Source organism: Phascolarctos cinereus, unplaced genomic scaffold (assembly GCF_003287225.1).
Source record: "Phascolarctos cinereus isolate Bilbo 61053 unplaced genomic scaffold, phaCin_HiC Scaffold_5;HRSCAF=322, whole genome shotgun sequence".
In the NCBI taxonomy this organism is placed as follows: domain Eukaryota; kingdom Metazoa; phylum Chordata; class Mammalia; order Diprotodontia; family Phascolarctidae; genus Phascolarctos; species Phascolarctos cinereus.
The window spans coordinates 146,810,763-146,818,922 of record NW_027555958.1 but is presented as its reverse complement, the minus strand read 5'-3'; the positions used below and the strand labels follow the sequence as shown (position 1 = coordinate 146,818,922).

Below are 8,160 nucleotides of genomic sequence, written 5' to 3'. Positions count from 1 at the left end.
ACAAAGTAAACTCATAGCCATTTCAGAGACAAGAGAGTATATCAACTGAGGAGTGTCAGGAAAAGTATCACGAAAGAGGTACTTCTTATGCAGAGGTTTGAAGGAAGATAAAATTCTGAGAAGGGGGAGTCATGGTTGGTAAAAAGAGAACACATTCCAGAAGTAGGGGACAATTTATGCAAAGGAATGGAGGCAGAAGATGAGTACCATGTAAAGGAAAGAAGTACAGCGGGCTAGCTAGAATATGGTGAGAGAAAGAATTCAGACTTTTATCTTAAAGGAAAAAAGAACTCCTGTAAACTTCTGAAGATTAATTATGGAATGTGTGTATGTGGTGGGGGGGAAGGGTTGTTTAATTCAATCAGGCAATTGATTGAATTAAAGCAGATTTTTTATAAAGCAGATAAAATCTTAAAGTCTAAGGAGACATTCGGAGGTTAGTTTGTCCAACAGAAATCTCCACCACAATATCCTTAACAAGGACACTTCACTATCTCCCAAAGAATTTCACTCTGTTTCTGGACAATTCTATTTGTTTAAAAATCTTTATATTGAATAAATATCTTCCATCTACTAGTCTTTCATCTTCTAGATCTATATAGAATTAGTCCATTCTTTCTTGTACAATATTCAAAGAGAACTTTCAGATCCTATTTACCTCCCATCATGTTCCTCCAAGTCTTCTCTAGGCTACAATTACCTTGAGGGCCTTGGTTTGTAGGGGCAATGGTAATGAAGAATCACACTGTTCTCTCCAGGAAGCTGACTGAAGGTTTGCTATCAAAGAAACCAGTGACGTTTACTGCTTCAACTTCTTACATAATTTCTCACATAAAAATTTACACCTAAGGGTTCAAAAAACAAACAAACAACACTTCCACATGAAACCGTCATTTTTACATATTCTAGCCATTTTCCTTTGTCTCTCAGAAGTCATGAAATCCTCTCATAAATCTTCATTATGCCAAAATTATCTCACTGAAAATCACACAGCATTTTTCCTTATATCTTAAAAGTGACAGATAAACATTCAAAGACCAATGTACAGCATAATTGCTAAAGTGAGAGATATGCTAGAAAAAGTACTGGATTTAGAGTCAAAAGACCTGGACTTGAACTCCGAAACTGTCATCCATTAATGGTGGGATTATGGGCAAAGCACTTAAATTCTCCCTTCCCTTTTCATCTCATCTCTAAGATGAGAATTTTATCACTTTCAGAAGGCATCTTATAAGGTTATTGTGAAGGAAGGGCTTTGTAATCTTTAAGATGATATGTAAACGTGAGTTACTATTGCAGCTTAATTTACTTATTATATTGTTCCCCTCCTCCCCCCAAATTAAAATATTTTAAATAATTTTATTTTAAACACAGCATTTTAAATAATTTTAAATATTAAAATAAAATAATTTAAACATTTTAAATAAAATTTCAAATAATTTAAGTATTTTAAACAAAATTTTTTAAATAATTTTTTAAAAGTATTTAAAATAAGGTCTCAGAAAAGGAAATATGTAAGTGGAGGCAACTTAAGTTATTGGTTAATTGAGACAAGTTAAAGTTTAAGAAGATATGGGTTGAGTTTATAGTAACTGATTTTGCAAGAAGAAATGTAAGATAGATTTCTTCATAGTATGTTTTTCCACATGAACATTTCCTTATAGACATGAATGAACTTAAGGAGGGGATAGCCATGATAGGCTTCTGTTGAACTATATACTCTCAGTGTCCTTGTACGTTCAATGTCATCTAATTATTTTGCCTCCCCAAGCTTTACAGCTTGCAAAGCACACCCAAGAGGTATTTCATGCTAGGAAAATGAGAGATATTAGATATCACTAAATAGCATAGAAGCCTTAAAATATAATATCCAGAAATATGTCTTGTGGAGACTGGCTGTTCCTGCATGTCTCTTATTTATCTGTACTTATATCCTTTAGGATTTTTGTGCTTTTTTGGTTTAGTTTTATTGCACAGCAAAAGTTTCTGGTGGTTTATAGGACTTTTCAGACATCTCAATTCTATCTCACTTATTCATTTTTCGTTTAACAAATACTTGTTGAGGACTACGAGACACAGTACTATTGTAGGTCTTATATCCCTTGAGAAGTTTAAAGGGTAGGTATTATTTTATGTAGCATAATCCTTTCTGTTTAATCTTCTGTTTGTTCTAGAAGGTATATGCAACACATAGATGGAGCTCCATGAAGAAATACTTTATATTAATAGGAATATGAAGAAACACTTTGCTACCTAATATGAAAGGCAGATGTTTTAATGCATCCTGTTGGATATTTCAGAAATGGATGATTTGAGATTTTAGACTCAACTTTTTTTGAGGGGTCGTAAGTTGGCATTTTTATTTAAATTGAAGAACAGGTTATGAAGGGGGTGGGGGGCACATTCATAACAGAGTCCAAGGTGGAACGAGAGGGAAGAAGGGAGGAGACAGGGAGACAGGGAGCCGAGAGCCTCTCCTCTGTGTCTGCTCTAGGTGGGGTTGATCCTGATTTCTGAGTCTTGGTCCAGGGCACACAGTGAAGCACACAATAAGATGGGGTTCCAGGGGCTACAGGTTTAGGAAACATCAAGGGGTGGCCCAAGTTACACATCCAATCAGAGATGGGGGCTGGGATTTTCCTTGGATCAACAGCACTGCTTCCTTTTAGGAACTGAAGCACAGTGATAAGTTCCATCCCACTTATTTCAGCTCTTATGAAACATTCTTTTTTTTTTAAATCTTCTTTCTTTTTTAATTTTTTTAGGCAATTTAGGTTAAGTGACTTGCTTAGGGTCACACAGCTAGTAAGTGTCAAGTGTTTGGTCTGAGGCTGGATTTCAACTCAGGTCCTCCTGACTTCAGGGCCGCCTAGCTGCCCCAAAACATTGTTGTAGTTAAAGTCTTTGTGCTAAAGAATTCTTTCATTGCTTCTCTGACTTCTTGTATTTTGCTTCTACTTTCTTCGAATATGCATCCAACTTGCAAACTGCCTGCGCAGCAGCTGCTACTTGCTCCTCAGTTAAAGTGATCTGATCCAGATGAGGCGGAAGCGCTGCAGATTTCTGGTTTAAGGCCTTTAGGTTTCTACTCATGTTTTCTGTGATGTCTTTCATTTCTAGATACTTCAGGTGAGTCAGTTTGTTCATATTTTCCAGAAGTTTATAGTCTTCACCTGTTAGGTACATGGCCATTTTGGAGACCATGTCCTGGCACAGCCCCATGATGCCTGCCTTGGTGGGTTCCATAGCCTCAGCAGCCGTCTCTACCATAGCATCATCTAAGCTGGGGAAATGAAGAAGGAGAAAGGAGGGAGGGAAGGATGGGAATGGGGGAGGAGAGAAGAAAAGGGAAGGGATAGGAGGGGAGGGGAGAGCTGGGGATTGGGGGAGAGGCTAGACTCAACTTTTCTGGAAAATAATTTATTATCTCCATCCTCCCACAATCCATCTTACTTCCAAACTTCTCATTTTTGTTAAGGGCACCACCTTTGTCCCACTCTCCCAAGTTTTTAATTTATTCTTATTTACTCTCCCTCACTAGGTGAGCAAGCCAACATAGCTGAAGCAGTGGGACACACTGAGAAAGAAAGGAAAAAGTATGTGCCAAGCAGGTCAAATTACCACCACCACCTTGAACACCATCTCCCCTTAGACCCAGGTATGGATAGACCAGGGGTGGGGAACCTGCAGCCTCAAGGCCACATGTGGCCTTCTAGGTCCTTAGGTGTGGCCTTTGACTGAGTCTAAGTTTTACAGAACAAATCCTTTTATTAGAGGGATTTGTTCTGTGAAGTTTGAATTCAGTCAAAGGGCTGCCCTTGAGGACCTAGGGAGATGCACATGGCCTTGAGGCCATAGCTTCCCCACCCCTGGAATAGACCATGACTCTTAGCTCAAGAGCCTTGGGAATGGCAGTCTCACAAACAACCAGACCTGCTTCTAGCCCAGTTCCCACAACCATGATTAAAGGGAGAATTCATTGTAGAAAAGGCCTTTATCTTCCTCATCACCACCAGAAACAAGTGCTGACCAGTAGGAAAATTACTGCAAAAGCCTTTGAAATGGTAGCACTCCCTCCTCTACCTGTTCTGCTTCCAGCCTTGCCCTCATACACAGTCATCATCTAGGGATGCAAATCCTGTGGAGAAAGGTCTAGCCATCCTTACTGTATTGAGGACTATCCCCAACATGTAGCACGAGGGCATCTATTTTTTGGCTCAAAAGGGAGGCAAAATAATCCCATTTAGACTCTTCCCTCCACCCCCCACCCTTCTCTGAAGGATACTATAATTCTTTTTAGGAAGGGAAGCAGGAAGTTGGGGCCAGAATCTTGTCCTCTCCACTCTCCTTATAGAGAGATAATTGTATCTATCTGGCCTATATCTATCTGCTCCTTTAAATATTATTTGTCTAGGGAATGTGATTTTCAGACTTCTGATCACCACATCATTAATTACTGGGGGGGGGGGGGAACAGGACACCAAACTCTATATCTAAGGCTTGACTTCCCACCCGCTAAATACCAGTTCCACAATGAACACACACAGGAAATAGCCAAGAAATGCATTTATCCAAATCCATAGCAAAACACAGACATCAGAGAAAAGTATATATAGAAGAATATATACCAGACAATACAGAGTAAATGAACTCTCCTATCAAGAACAAGACAAATCAGCTCAATGAAAGAGACAGAGACAGGGAGAAAGAGACAGAGAGAGAGACAGAGACAAACAGACAGGCAGGCAGAGACAGAGAGACAGAGACACAGAAACAGAGACAAACAGAGAGACAGGCAGAGACACAGAGAGAGACAGAGAGAGTCCTAGATATCACCAAAGGGGAAATTCCCTGGATCTCTAGTATATCAAGATGGGAATAGGGACACAATGGAGATTGCCAGCTCCCCTGTCATGTCAGCTTCTTCCCTGAGCCTTTTTCTTCAGCAGCCTGAAATGGGACTGGCATCATCTCCCAAGCGTGAAGAGAATGAACTCTCTCCCACTCTCACAAGCTCTAACCTGCTCCTCCCACAGGTTCAGGGCACCGGTCTCCACCAGTAAGGAGATAGTCCCATACCAATGGGTTTTGGGATGTGTTACTTTACCAAGGGCCACTCACAGGGCGGGTAGCCAGTCTATGTGAAGCAGTGAGATAGGTCAAGTGAAAGGCAGGAGGCAACAACCACTACCACTTTGGCCACCATCTCTATCTAGACCCCGATAGAGACACTCAGCACTGTGAGCTCAAAAGCCATAATCCTGAGAATCAAAACTTGTAGAACTGCAGCCTGGCAACTGCTTCTGAAGGTGCTATAGACAATGCTACTGAATATCCAGAAGAGAAAGTTCTTGTCACCAAAGTCCTCACCACTTCCTTCCTCAATTGATTCAATACCTGACTCACAATCTTTTTCTTCTCTCCAACTCTTACCCCCATACTAGAGGGCTTCAACGTACATATGGACACACTCAAACACCTCAATTGCTCAATTCCTCAACCCACAGGAAGTTCACTTCCCATGACTTAACTCTTCTAAGCCACCTCAGCCATATACAAAGATGGTCATACCCTTGATCTTGCCATTATGAACAAATGTATTACCTCCATGTTCAAGAACTCTGTAAGGGGACTTCATAATAAAATAAAAAATAATAACAGCTAGTGTTTATATAATTCCTACTGTGTGTCAGGCACTGGACTAAGTTCTTTACAAATGTTAATTCATTTTATCCTCATAACAACCCAGGGGCTAGGTGTTATTATTATCTGCATTTTACAGTTGAAGAAACTGAGGCAAACAAAGGTTGCATGGCATGCCCAAGTTCATATGACTACCAAGTGTTTGAGTTAAGATATAAACTCAAGTATTATTACTCAAAGCCCAGAACTCTATCAAGTGCAACAGCTGCCTCATCTGTAGGCTCTCCAGCACTGCTTTGGCCTTCCCAAACCAAACCCTATTCTTTGTCCATGTGGTAACTTCCAATCAGTAGACCCCTCATTTCTCTCCTAGGCCATCACTTCCACATTAGCCGCTCTCTCTTTTCCTCATCTTAACACTCTAGTGAATTAGCTCAACTCTACACTATCTTCTTCTCTTAAGTCCCTGGCCCCCTTAATATACCACCAATTTTACATCTGCTGACATCACTCCTACTCATTTACTGCTAAATAAAGGTGAAGAAATCATGTAACTGTTCTAACTGGGTCTGCTACAAATTTGTCACACAACTTTAACTGAGCCCTACTACTGCTAGACAATTCTTCTATACTTCCCTTATCAGGCCATATTTCACTCTCCACATCAACTCTTCTAAACCTTTTAATCCCCCTTTAAATTTCCAATGGCCTCCTCTCCCCCCACTCTCTCAGCTGGGAATCTCCCTTCATATTTTATGCACACACACACACACACACACACACACACACAGTTTGAGGTCCTTTGCCAAGAGTTTCCTCTTGTACCCTCTTTTTCATGCCACTCAGATGTCTTCTATTCCATCTCCTCCTTCAATTCTGTCTCATGAAAAAAACAATCCTATTTCTTGCCCAGGCAAACCCCTCTACCTATACAAGTGACCCTATTCCATCTTGTCCCCTCTAGCAGACTACCCCTTCTGTCATCCTCAGTCTTTCACTTATTTTCAATCTCTTTCTGCCTACTTACTCTTCCTTCCCTACTTCTGACAAACATACCTTCCCATTCCCCCATCTTGATCCTTCTATCCCCACTATCATCCCATATTTCTTCTGCTTTTTGTGGCCAAATTTCTTGAGAAAGCCATCTACAATAGATGCTCCCGGTTCCTCTCCTCTCATTCTTTTCTTATCCTCCTATAATCTAGCTTCTGATGCCATCATTATAGGAGAACTGCTCTATCCAAAGTTTCTAATGATCTCTTAATTGCCAAACCCAAAGACCTTTTCTCAATCTTCATTCTTCTTGACCTTTGTGCAGCCTTTGACCCTGTCAATCACCATCTTGATACTTCATCTCTTTAGGTTTTCAGGGCACCACTCTCTCCTGGTTCTCTTCCTATCTATCTCACCACTCCTCAGTTTCATTTGCTGTATCTGTATCCTCATCCAGGACATCCAGGACATACTTGCTAACTGTGTTTTCTAAAACAGAGCCTTGTCCTGGGCCCTCTTCTCTTTTCCCTCTATACTTCTTCACTTGAAACTATCACCTCTCATGGACTTAATTATTGTCTCTATTCTGATGATTTTCAAATATGTCTTTCCCACCCTAACCTCTCTCCTGGACTCCAGTGTCATATCACAAAAATGCCTTTCAGAAATCTCCAACTGAATGTCTAGTATGTATCTTAAACTCAACATGTCCAAAACAGAACATAGCATCTTTCCCTTTCTTCATTCTCTCCCCACCCAATCTTTTGCCAAGGCCTGTTGATTTTACTTTTGCAATGAGTCTCAATAGGTCCATTTCTCTCCTTTGATAATACCATCATTCTGACATAGACCTTTATTACCTCATAACTTCACTATTGTAATAGCCTGCTGATTTGGTCTGGCTGCCACAAATCTCTCTCCACTCCAATATGTCCTATAGCTGCTACCACTACATTCCTAAAGCACAGGTCCAACCACATCATTCCCATACTCAATAAACTCTATTGTCTCCCTATCACCTTCACGATCAAAATTCTCTGTTTGACATTCAGATCCCTATATAATCTACATCTTGTACCTATCCTGCTCTACCACTTACTTTTCCACCCAGTGATAGTGTTCTCTTTATTTTTCCACAAACAAGACACCCCATCTCTCAGCTCTAGTAATTTTGGCTAGTTGTCATCCATGTATGGAATGCTCTTCCTCCTCATCTCTGTCTCTTTGCTTCCCTGGCTTCCTCCACGTCTCAGCTAAAATCCCATCTTCTACAAAAATACTTTCCCAATCCCTCTTAATTCTAATGCCTTCCTTCCATTACTTAAATTCCCCATTTATCTTATATATATTTATTTTTACATATTTTATTGTACATCCTTCTTTGCTCCCTCCGAGGTGATTATGAGCTCCTTGAGAGCAGAGACTGTCTTTTGTTTTTCTTTTTATCCTCAGAACTTAGCACAGTTATTAGGCATTTAATACTTATTGACTGACTAAGGAACATGATACCATTCAATCTGACTT

The 8,160-nt window shown here is 40.2% G+C and overlaps 1 pseudogene; it reads right to left on the bottom strand.

The window, feature by feature from the left end:
• Window positions 1-2,357: 2,357 nt before the first annotated feature.
• LOC110222921 (uncharacterized) lies at window positions 2,358-3,192 on the bottom strand (annotated as a pseudogene).
• Between the last annotated feature and the right edge of the window lie 4,968 nt (window positions 3,193-8,160).